This window comes from Siniperca chuatsi, linkage group LG5, assembly GCF_020085105.1.
Source record: "Siniperca chuatsi isolate FFG_IHB_CAS linkage group LG5, ASM2008510v1, whole genome shotgun sequence".
In the NCBI taxonomy this organism is placed as follows: domain Eukaryota; kingdom Metazoa; phylum Chordata; class Actinopteri; order Centrarchiformes; family Sinipercidae; genus Siniperca; species Siniperca chuatsi.
The window spans coordinates 4,885,907-4,899,209 of record NC_058046.1 but is presented as its reverse complement, the minus strand read 5'-3'; the positions used below and the strand labels follow the sequence as shown (position 1 = coordinate 4,899,209).

The 13,303-nt window shown below is 39.1% G+C and overlaps 1 protein-coding gene across 2 annotated transcripts in view; it reads right to left on the bottom strand.

The window, feature by feature from the left end:
• The window catches only part of LOC122876099 (phospholipid-transporting ATPase ID-like), a 50,372-nt gene that overhangs the window by 35,863 nt on the left and 1,206 nt on the right, over window positions 1-13,303 (bottom strand). The window lies entirely within an intron of this gene.

Here is a 13,303-nt window from a genome sequence, read left to right as displayed (position 1 = left end):
TGTTTTCATGCTTTTCATCATCTCTTCATCAAGCTCCTTCCCGGAGATAATTTAGTTGTTTGCTAAGTGTTTTGGTATGTAAAGTTTAGGATTTCTGTGTATGTGTTTGTGCTTTTGTGCAGACATGTGATCCCAAAAGTCAAAAACAGAGAAAACTGTACAAAAACCACAAACTGTACAACAAAACTCACCAGAGAAAAGAACTTAATAAAGTACAAATGTGGTCATAAGTGAGGGGAAAAAGTGTGTGTGTGTGTGTGTGTGTGTGTGTATATGTGTGTGTGCGCCCTCTGAGGATTCCCAGACAGGAAGCAGTGGTGTTTAAGATCCCGCCCCTTGGTTGCTACGGTGACGTCAGCGCTGACGCTATAAATATCAACCACATGTTTGTTGAAGAATGTGTGTGTTTTAACAGGTATGCCAAGGCTCTGGAAAACACACACACACACACCATGACACTTGAGCAACAAATGTTTTGTCTACATCATTGTGTTCATATCTGTGTTTCTGGGCACATTCTTGGGGTAGCTGCGTAAACAAATTAACACACCTATATATAGAGAGCAAACACACACACACACACTTGTAGCCGCCCACCACATATCCACTCTTTGACAAAGTCTCACCATAAAAACCCTCAAAGCAAACAGTCCAACTATTCATTCACTCTAAAGCTCCACTAAATTAACCACCCAGTTTATTCCACAGCCAAACACACAGTACCGACACCGAGAGGCATCTCCAGTGTGGTTAACACAACATTTAAACTCACTACAGTCATAAAGATTTAACAAGGCTTTCAATATGAATGTCAAATGGTGTGGATTGTTGAATCTTGGGGGGGGAGGGGTGTTTTGGCAGATGCTCTGACTTTCCAGGCTTCACTACAGCGCTGATACAGCACAGAGACAAGACTGGTTCCAGAGAATGAGTTATGGAGATGCTGGGAAGACTAACACAGCTCTCGAGTAAAGCGAAAGTTATTCTAGAAGTGCTTCTTACCTGCATATAATGTCTCCTGTGTTTGTAGACTTTTTTAACATTTTACACCAGAATCTAAGTTAAGGATAATGTTGGTGTTATTTGAACATTTAATAAACGATCAAAACCCACAATTTACCCTTCTACAAAGTATTTCCTGTTGAGCATGACAGCCTGATGTAGCTTCTAAGTTAGAACGACACTGCCATCCAAAAACGGATAAAAACACAATTCAAAGAGCCATTTTGTTGCATTAGGATTACATATTCCTTCTTTACAATGGCCACTGTAACGCCATAGTTTATCAAACTGGTAAAACATTATAAACAGAGAACCACATCCCCGAGCACGCTCAGCAGCTCTCCGGAGATCAAAAAATACAGTTGCAAAGAGGCTAAGAGCTTTGTCTCCACATTGAACATTATTTCTCATAACCACATTGGCTGGAGAGGATCATCCTGTTTATACCTGCTTCGAATGGATCAAAATGTGAGTTATTTGTTTATAAATGAAGTAAACCTTATTTTACTGCTCTGCCATGTAGGAGAAGCTGTAACCAGAAACAGATTTCCAGCTTCGAGTGAGGATGCTATATATTGTTACCTGCAAATAATGCACTTCTGTTTGTATGTATTCTCCATAGTACAATACAGATTATATTACACTCGTGGTACTGGTGGTGCTAATTGTGCAAAATTACCACATTTCCAATAAACCCTGCTGCACGCTGCCCACTCTTCCCTTAATGACATCGCCTTGAGGATGAATAAACCTGTTGGAGGTGATTTTTGCAGGCAGATTTTCATTCCTTCCACCTCACTTCACCGGAAACTCAGACAACTTTGGCTCCGTTCGTGCTGGAAGAACACTGCTCTCTGGTTCTTTTTTTTTGCCGTAAAGTAATCTCACTGTTTGTCAGATCTGTGGCTAACAACGAGGCTGCCGGTGTTTTCAGTGATAATCTAATTTATATCTTAAAACAGGTGTGGGGATGATTTAGCGATGTCAGTGGACTTGTAACTTCTAAAAAAATGAAAAAGAAATAACTGCCACATGTGTAGTTACAACAAATTTCGAATTCAGGCTACATGAGATTTTTGGATTTATTTTCTCTACTGCTCCACGCAGCCGTTTGCATGCTTGAGTGTAATCCTTCACAACAATGCATTTATTTTTCAATGCAGATTTATTTGAAAAGTCTTTACTGCATTACCTCACAACAATGATGTTCACTGCAACGGATTTACACAACTCAAAAATCTGCCAATTTATTTTTATACCGTGCAAAAATAAATTGTCATGTTACAGCTGTACCATTCCTAGTGTTTCTGACTGTGTCCTCTGTTGGTTCTCCTCCTGTGTGTATATGTGTGTGTGTGTGTGTGTGTGTGTATGCTGTGGGGCGTGGCCTCCAAGGAACTGCCAATCAGCAGCTGACACACCTGCGACACATCTACTGCTGCTCACCTGTTCTCCATCCACAGTCACACCTGACAGTATATCTACCCGGCTCTTCTCACCAGTCTTCGCCAGATCGTCTGTTTACCTCAGTGGTATAACTCCTTGGCGCTTGACCACCCTTATGAAAAATTACCTGCATGCTATCAGAACGCCTGATTAACCGTTTGAATCCCGGTGCCCAGGTTCGTGTCACCTGCCTCCAAGTTGCCCACCGGCTTTCCAAGAGGACCTCACCACAGCTCTCAGCTGCCTTACCTCGGACCACTGTTGCCTGCCTCAGCCTGCCTGCTCTCCTCATCCTCGTGTCGGTCTGCTGTCTGCCTCCAGTCTACCGGCTTCCAGCATTACCTCCACACTCCTGGTTCCTCATTGTGTTTTCCTCTAAATAAACAGAACCAACTACTTCACTTCCACTGTCCTAGTTGTGCTTTTGGGTCGCTACACACCTGATTTAAACGTCGGTAACCCTCCTGCACTCACCTTAGTTTTCTATTACTTTGCACTTAATAGTTAACTTTCTGCTTTTCCCCTGATGCACATTACATTCATATTGCACATGCATCAGCAAACAGGTAAATGACAGTTTTTGTTTCATACATCATACTCTTAGTATATTTAGTATTGTTGGCAGTCCATTAGTTTCCACACACATTTCGTCAACACTTTGTCAGAGTTTATTGTTCTAATTTCTATTTCTTGAGTTACCAGTGCCGAGGGTTGCTGCTGCTGCTGCTGGAGGAACATCTTGTCAGGCCTGAGCAAAAGATGAACCCCCTGAAGCAGATCTGTGCAATACGCACATGGGAGAAGTTAGCATTCAAGGATTTCTGCCAGAAAGGAAGTCAGGTGATGTAATATAAAGAGGAACATGTGTGGAGCAGGTCGGGGTGGATTGATCACCCAGGAGACCGCTGTTACTGTCCCGTGTGAAACCAAAAATCAGCATTGACTTGTCTTTTCCTAAACCTAACCAAGTAGTTTTGGTGCCTAAATAATTTAAATAATTTTGGGTGAATAAAATCCACCTATGACTCCTCACGCCTGCCAACATTTAGCTTTAACGCCACAGTGGAAAAACTTGGGTTTCATTGGTAAAGGTGGTTTAAGTTAAACAACATGTTCATTCAACCTCCCCCAGACCCACTTGACAATGTCCTACTTATCTGTTGCTGCTTTCCCCCCCCCCCTCACACACGCGAAAACTTACGTGCACGCACGCACGCACATGCACACAGGAAAAGGTTCTTTCAGCTGCAAACAAGCCATAATAGAGCACTGTTCAGGTGAGAAACCAGAGATCACTATTCGGACAAGACACTCATTCATCTGTGTGACCTCTGACCTGTTAAGCCAGTCACAGGTGACTGGGATACTGTTACCCACCTTTGTTTGCCTGGAATAGCATTAATTCCAGTGTTTGTTGCCTGCACTTTAAAAGTAAACGTGTGTGTGTGTGGACAGATGCCTGTGTATTGGCTGAAGAGCCCTTTTTGTGTTTGTATGGTTTTAAAAAAAAAAAAGGATGGTTTTCCTACTTACTCCAGTAATAGCTGACACTATGGTTTACTTCCTCAGAACATCATAACTGGTGGGTGAAATATTTTATCCTGGTCAATGTAATTTTATATCGCAATAGGAATAAAAATCATATCATGCATTTTCTCGAAACTCAGTTGAGATTTATAGTAAAATAAACACTGGAGAAAAAAAGTAAAATAAGTAATTAAATACCCGACAAATCAATGTCCTTCATCACATCCTGTAAGTCCAACATTGGCTTGTAGTAAGTCAGTTCTTATTTATTTGTAACATTGCAATGGCAAAAACAAATCATCTTTTGGTATATGATATATCGGCCAACCATTTAAAGGAAGAGGTCGACATTTTGGAAATATGCCTATTCGCTTTCTTTCTGAGGGTTACACGAGAAGATCAATACCACTCTCATATCTGTGCGTTAAGTATTTGGGTTTTTTTTTTTAACAGGGACGGTGCACAGCTTCTTAGCTGTACCAGAGTTAGCTATAAGCTAATTTTCATCTGTAGTCCCTGGGCAGAAGACAGAGAACAACATCTCTGCCAAGGAAACCAACAACTGTAGTATACAAAACACTTACAAGACATTAACATGATCCAACAACAGCAACCAGATAACAAGCACACTTACAAGACGGTGGTACGACACAGCATCTGCAACAAGAACAAGATAAAATCACTCTAATAACAAAAGCAAGATGGATTTTAGCTTAGCATAAAGACAACACAGCAAGGGGGGGAAACTACTAGCCTGGCTCTGTCCACCTACCAGACTAAAGCTCCTTAATTGTTCATTAAAAAGAAGTACAGCATGTACTGTAACTCCCCCTGAAACCACAAACTGTCGTTTTTTTTTTTTGCATCTCTGCTTGTGCACAGATTTAAAAAATGAGATACAACATGTTAACTAGTGAGCTTTAGAAGTGCTGGTAAAATTTAGACAGAGCAGGCTAGCTGTTTCCCCCTGCTTCCAGTCTTTATGCTAAGCTAAGCTAATTGCCTCCTGGCTCCAGCTCCAGAGTGGTATCAACCTTCTTATTTAACTCTTGGAAAGAAAGTGAATACGCTTATTTATCAAAATGTTGAACAATTTACGTTGACGTTACTGTTCATTTGTAACTTTCCCTCTGTATTCAGGCTGTGATGAAGATACAGTGAGACTCAAACAAGCACCAATTGCCATTGCCCAGTCCCATATCTGAAGATACCTTTACCTCGTTAACAAGCAACGGGTTTTAATGACGGACCAATGGGTCCGTCATTACAGATAAATATTGTTCAAAATAAAGCTGAAGATAATAGTCAATTAATCTGCAATTATTTCAATAGTAGTTAAACATGTCATCAACATTCTCTGGTTTCAGTCTCTCAAATTTGAGGATTTGCTGCTTTTCTTTGTGATATATAGATATGACAGTAAACTGAATATCTTTGGGTTTTGGACTGTTGGTCTGATAAAACAAGGATTTTGAAGATACCCTCTTAGGCTACAGGAAATTATAACAGGCATCTTTCATGGACATTTCATAGACAAAACAATTAATCGGTTAATTAAAAAAGTCATCTGCAGATTAATCAAGAAAGAAAATGATTGTTATTTGCAGGCCTAGTTCAACCCCAAAAAAAAAAAAAAAGATAAAGATACTAAATATGTCAGGCTGAATTTGAGGTAAATATGTATAAAATTAAGACATTAAAATATTTCAAGTTTCAGAGAATCATGCAGCCTTAAAAAAACATTGAGTCTTGGGTTTGAATATTTAATTCAGTGTAAAGTTCATATGGCTTCAATGAAGAGCTAGAACAAGCCACTACAGAAGCTGTCAGATAGTGAAGAATAATACAGTATTCTGCCATTTTGCAGCTACTTTAGGGGAAGCGGGAGAATTGCATGTTAGGGACTAACATATGTCACAATGAATAGCTATGTTCTATCTCCCTTGAAACATGCTGTAGTCCAGCCACACCTACAGAGCCCAGTTTAAATCCAACAGCCCTGAGAAACTTGACCCACTTCCAGACTACTGCTCTTATCAAAAATGACACTAGTGCACTGACGTGAAACACACAGCTCCCCCCAGAAAGAAAAAAATTAGCAGTTCTGTACTCACAATGGTGTACTGAGTGTTGTGGTTGACTTGAACACAGCCACAAATACTTGAAACAACTGGGGAAAGATAGGAGTTGTTGCATAATAGTTTCCGTGGATCCGCCAATTATACAATGTCCTACAGTAAAAGATAAGCCAATGAGCACAACTGCTGCGTTTACAGAGGCCTCAGCATGTTTCCTCTCTCTGTGTGTTTTGTCTAATAGCAAACAGAGCTCTGGATAAATGAGGACTATTTTCAAGGAGGAGGAGAGAAAGGTGTAGAGGAATTTCGGTACTGTTGTGTTACCAAGACAAGAGGAGAGGAGTCGACAGGCGTAACTAAAAGTTGTTACAGCGGAGAAGCTCTTCATATCTTGTGCTCTCAGAATAAACTAAGAGCTTTAAGTAAACTTTAAAGGCTTCTCAGGCATTAGGGGCATGGATGCATCAAGAGACCCACCCCTCCAACATAGGAGCAAGACACCCAGACTGAAAACTAGTCATTTTGTGTCCCTTTGTAGTCATTTTTACATGTCTTTGTGGTCGTTTTGAGTGTCTTGGTAGTCCTTTTGAGTCTTTGCAGTCCTTTTGCATCTCTTTGCAGTTATTTTGCGTCTCCTTGTAGTTGTTGTGTGTCTCCTTGTAGTTGTTGTGCGTCACTTTGTAGTTGTTTTGAGTGTCTTTGTGGTCGTTCAGGATAGCCCTACTTGAGCTTTGTGACTTTCCAACAGTCATTTCAAGAGACTGACCCTTTGGGCCCCTGGGCCTGTGCCCGGCCCCATTCATTAATCCATCCATGATTAAGGGAACGACAGAAACTCCATAAAACACCCACAAACTCTTAACAGTGCTTTCATGAAACCTTGCAGATGTATTCTGTGAATGCTTAAGTGTTTAATTGAATCTTAGCAGAAATCCTAAATTACAAAAGGCCTGGTTTGGTTTTTAGAGAGCTCAGCATTCCCAAATCCACCAGCCTACATCTTCTGTTGCATCTCAATCAACAGGTACTTGTCTTATCAGGCTGCTAGCTAATAATAGCTTGGCAGCCAACACTGTATTTTTCAGAGCACATCAACTCTAAGTAATAAAGCCACCTATACAAGGAAGCAGAGCTGCAGCAATTAGTGAATTAATCAATTAGTCTGTAAACAAAATATTAATATGCAACTATTTGGATAATAAATTTAATTTCATTTAAGTCTGTTTTAAGCAAAAATGCCAAACATGTGACACTTTGCATAAATAACTGGATTCTTTTGCTTGTCTTACATCATAGTAAATTGAATATCTTTGGATTTCTGATATTTGATGGTGTCACTTTGACCTCTAAAAACTGTTAGACATTTTCACTGTTTTCAGATGGTTTATAGACCAAATGATCAATCAATTAATCAAGACAAGAATCTCCAGATACATCAGTAATGAAAATAGTTGCAGCCCTTAAGGGAAGAAAGACTTATTTCACCTCCATCATTATTGTGTTAGTACTTCAAGAATTTCCCAGTCAGCTTCTCTCTATGGATTACGCAGTATATCCTGTATTGTTACTATATACTTTGGCCAAAGCAACTAACACCACCATACAAAGGAGGGCAGGGGAGGAAATATTGCACAGAATCAAAGCTGAAATTCCAACTGGATCAAAGCTTTCACCGTCTAATGTTGATTATTTCGATTTTCTGTCCGGCCAGAAGGCTCTACAAGCAAACCTCCCTCTTGTGTGAAAACTGCACCTGCAACTGTTGATTTTGCAAACACTTAAAATTGGGCGTCTGTGTTGTTTCACCATATCAGCCGTCAGATTTCAGTCCACAAATCTGTTACAGTAACTCAACAATTGCAGGAAGTAGCAGTGATAGCACGTTCTTGCTAATTGTCCCTAAAAGCAACTTCTGTGGAAAACAGAAACTCAGAGGAAACAAAGCGTCTAGACCAACATGCAACTTTCATGCGGCTACTCAAACATGCACTGCTGGACAATAGATTCACCCTTTTCCCCATGAAATTCTCTCGTCATATGCGATCACTTCCCTTATCCAAAACCAGTGACGAAAAAGAAACTCAAAGTCAAAACTCTGCGGGAGAAATCCAAACTGTGTCCTAACCAGCAGCAAGTGAGCACTTGTTACACTGAAAACAGCGTTTACAGTGTTCAGAGTCCATTTCAGAGGCGGCGAGATTCCGTATAAAGTCATGTGAAGACGTGTCCGTATGAGTTGCAGGGCTGGGTATCCAACTTTTTGTTTGATACTTTTTGAGTACCGACCGTAATGTGTCCTACACCAAATATCGAACTGTCAAGTACCAAAAGATGGCATTGAATAGTAATAATAGTTTTATTTAAGTTCTTTTACATCTGGTTTACATTACAGCTGAAACTAACGATTATTTTTGTTATTGATTAACCGTTGGGTCTTTAAAGGTTTAGAAAATAGTAAAGAAAAGTGTCTCGTTTTGTCCGACCAACATTTAAAAACCAGAACATATACAATTCAATATTATAGGAGACTAAGAAAACCAAATATTAAAGCAAATATTAACATTTGAGAAACAGTTATTGAGAATTTTTGGCATTTTGAAAAAAACAATGACTTAAAAAGATAAATCGTTCATCAAAATAGTTTCTGATTAAATGTTAATTAACTGTTTCAGCTCTACTTTACAACACTGATGCATTTGAGGAGAATGACTTATTTTGTCAAATTTTAGAAAAGCACATTTATATTCCTCAGTGTTCGGTATGGAAGAGGTTTAGTTTTGGTATCAGTACTGAAACTTAGGCGATATTGTAACCGCTATCGAAAACAACCCATCTGTAGAGAGGAGAGGACAAAGGGAGAAGGGTCTGGAGGAAAATACGAGTTGTCAAACATACACATGCACAGACGTGCACCACACACGCAGAGTCAGTGCGGATGTTACTATCTAGCAAATGTCTGTACAGTCGGTACCTTGGTTATTTGTGGCGGAAAAACACAACAGGATGCTGCAGAAACTTAAAGAAAGACATTTAAAGCAAACCAAAACTATTTATTAATTGGTGAATTTAAACGACAGCCTACATGTATTGTTGCTCTAAAGAAAAAGGTGTTCATACATTAAGGTTCAAACGTTAAGTACAGACATGATTATAAAGTTCACTCTGCAGAGGGCTCTGGATTTCACCTGCCCACAGTTCAACCACAGCTCAACTGAAACTCTCACCTTTATAGCCTGAGCTCACACCCTTTGCTCTGCGGTGGAGGTCTGTGCATGTGGAGCTGTTGTAGAAAACAACTCTTTGCTGAGTGCATGCTAACTGCTGTTGACTATCCCCAAGAAAACATTTATGTTGTCCCTCTTTTATTTATCAGAAGTATCAGTCAGTTTTTTGGTATGCGTGTCTGAGTTGATGACATGTAAAGGCCCCTGAGAGTTTGTGCGAATGGTACAAGGCGAAAATTCACTTCGCTTTCTGAAACCACCTTTAGTTGGGGCTGGATCTGGAAGCTAAGCCAAGCTGAACATTGCATTCACAAGCGATTTTCTGGGAAATCTGGTAGTTTTGTTGAAAACATTGCTGTTTGGCAGAAGACTCTTAAATCTCGGATGTCAGAATTTTCATTCATTAAAGAACGCACCACAAAAAAAATCAAATACAGTAAAATGGCTAAAACAATAAAAAAAAAAAAATTGGTATGATCTGTGAACACTGTTACACATTCAGAGAACGCAGAATGATGATGTTTTGCGCCATTGCACAAAAATATAAGCCATATTTGCTTCTGCAAATCCAAAACAGATACTGATACCTTTTAGGTACCAACCAAAATGTGTCTCAATACTAGTATTGAAAACTGTCGAGTACCAAAAGGTGGCATTAAATGTCAATCAATTACCAATTTTTGACTATTTCATGGACGAAGTTCTTGTACGGTTGCTTGTGTTTAACATTTAACATTTGAGACTTTTGGCTTCTTTTGTTAAATGAAAAAACGGTTTTGGAGAAAAATATGTTTATGTTTTAAAAAGGTATTGTTTTACAAATTAAGATTTTACATTAATAAACATATCATACGCTTATAAAATACAATACAAAACCTCTCACAAAAAAAAAGTTAGCAGTTCCACCAAAGAGAAACTTCCCCTTTAAACTTCTCACATTTAAATAACTATTTAAATGGCCCAAAGGAGGTAGTACAATATTTCACAAAACGCAAAGATTAGAGAAAAATGGCAAAACATAAAAATGGATTTGTGTATCAGAACTTTATTTCTTCTATCCTCTCTCGTTAATCATCTCACAACCCCTCAGATTTATCTGGTGACCCTTTGGAGGGGCCAACCCCTTGGTTGGGAACCACTGGACTAAACTAACTAACTGTATATGAACTAGTTAAAACTAGCTCCACCTCGAGCAGCTACAACAGTAAAATACTGTTTACACATATGACTATTTATCAGTCACAGTACTTTTACTTTTCAATGCAGGAATTTTACTTGTACATTGCCGTATTGGTAATTTTATTTACGTTAAAAGGTTTTCAAAAATTCCTTCCAGCAATCTTGGCAAAGAAGCAAAAGCAGGCAGCCGTAGCGAAGCCAGAGGTGAAGCCTGACTGTTGTTTGTTAATTTCCCCTTTATCAGATTACATTGTCCCTGTCACTTATAATAATAATATGTTTAACTGACCACAGAATCAGTTTCGATCAAACCGACAACGTCGTTGAATAAACAAATAGAAGGCAACATACTGTCAAGGTTCCTGTGGGTTACTGATTAAGTAGATTAAGAGTTTCCTCGGTAGATCTAACTTAGCGATCGAGGAAGTTTACTGTGTGAACACCACCACTGGGGGAGAAAAGAAAGCTTGCATTTTGAGAGAATAACGCCTTTGAGACTCTGGTGCATGTATGAATAGAGATGTATATACAGACGCATGCTTATCACCTGTGAAGACCTTTATTCCCCCTTTGATGATAAACATTAACGGAGCAAGAATGGAAAAGTGAGATGCAGTTATGACACAAGGGCACAATACAGTATCGGCCCTTTAAAGACCAGAACAATAAACCTCTGAATAATTAACCTGACCTCTCAGGCCACAGAGCCACTCCTCTTCTCATCTTACCTGATAAAACGCTGACATTTTGATTGACCTTTAAAGCTTGATAATCTCCTCCATGTTTCATAAAGACTCTCCTGCAGACACAGCGTCACATCGATCTAACAACCAGCGACCTTCAAGCTTTGACCCACATTAAATGAATTTGTGCACGGCTAGATGTTATCGATTGAGATCAAATTCAAGGAATTACCTCGCATGACCCTCGGCAGTTCAGTTAAGATGGAGCAGCTCAGGCTCGGTCGCAGGAGTTTTCTAATTTACATCTTCTAATAAACCGAACTGCTTCAGTTTTTACAATCTTGCTTCTGCTTCTTCGACTTGCACACAAACGCACTTCAATCCATGACCACGTTCATTTCTCAACGTGTTGCTTTTCTAAAATACTTCTCCTCAGTAAGTTTTAATCTCATTTATGTTGATCATATTTACTGCTTTGTTTACCCTTTTTAGCCAAGCATGGCTCTGGGGATGATCTGTTGGTGCACTGCTTTGGTTCAGACTGAAATATCTCAGCAACTACTGGATGGATTAGCATGAAACTTTGTATAGACATTCATGTTCCCCAGAGGATGATTCCTGCTGACTTTGGCGATCCTCTGACTTTTCCTCTAGCGCCACCATGAGGTTCACATTTGTGGTTTTGAGTGAACTGTCTCACCAACATTCATTGGATGAATTGCCGTGAAATTTGGTACAGACATTAATTTCCCCCTCAGGACGAATTACAATAAGTTCCCTTGACATTTTCTCTATAGCAACATCATCAAGTCAAAATTATCATTTGTCCAATACTTTTGTTTATAATCAACTATCAAATCTCAAATATCAATGACATTCCCATCAGCCTCAGCTGTACTTTGCGTTTAGTGCTATTAGCAAATGTTAGCATGACGAATAAGATGGTGAATATTCATCATCATGTTAAAATTGTCATTATGAGCATGTTAGCATGCTGACATTAGCATTTAGCAGTACAGCCTCACAGAGCTGCTAGCATGGTTTGTTACAGTAATAAGATATCAATAAAGTTGAGAGACGTCAGTGTGAAAAGAAATATAAAGCAGCTGTCAGTAAACTCTGAAAGGGTTTTAAATCTAAAGGAAGACGAGAATATGTTGCAATGTTGCAGGTGGCTTTTTAAAAATTGAAAATATTTCCATGTAACTGTTGTGTTAGTGGGCAAACATCTCAATTTGATGGGATGTTCTTTACATTTGTCCAGTTGTCTTCAGAAATAATTCCCCATCAACATCAACAAATGTACAGCATCAACATCAACACCAGTGTAAACAACGCAGTGCTGTCACCTATAAAGGGCACACAAAAGAAACATTTCATTTAAATATATATGTTTTTACAATTACAGTTCAGCCCAAAATACATGTTTCCTCTTACCTGTAGCGCTGTTTATCCATCTAGATAGTTTTGGTGTGAGTTGCCGAGTTTTGGAGATATCGGCCGTAGAGATGTCTGCCTGTATTTTGAATATAATGGGACTATACGGCGCTCGGCTTGTGGTGCTCAAACTGCCAAAAAAATGCATTTCAATGCAAAAACTCAACAGCAGTGTCTCTTTCCAGAAATCACGGCCCGGTTACTCAAGATAATCCAAAGACCTTACATGTAGGAACTATCGGCAGAAAGAAAATAGTTCCCACGTGAAACTGCTCACGCCAAAACCATCTAGATGAATAAATAGCACCACAGGTAAGAGGAAAAATATGTATTTTTGATTTGGGCGGTGAACTGTCCCTTTAAGACCTTTCAGGGGCTCCTCACTTTTTTTGGTAGGCTCCTGTGTTTTAGAGTAAAGTTACAACTGATTACCTACTTAACAGCTGAGCAGTGGTGGAAGATGTACTTAGATATTTTACTTAAGTAAAAGCACTAATACCACAATGCAGAAATAAGTAAAGTTCCAAGTAAAAGTCCTGCATTCAAAATCATATTTAGGTCAAAGTACAAAATATGCTTAGAGTACCAAAAGTAAAAGTACTCATTATGCAGAATGGCCCACTTCAGAATAATATATATAAAATATCACTGGATTATAATTATTGATGCATTCATGTGTTCATCACTTTACTGTTGAAGGTGGAGCTAATTTTAATTACTTTATATA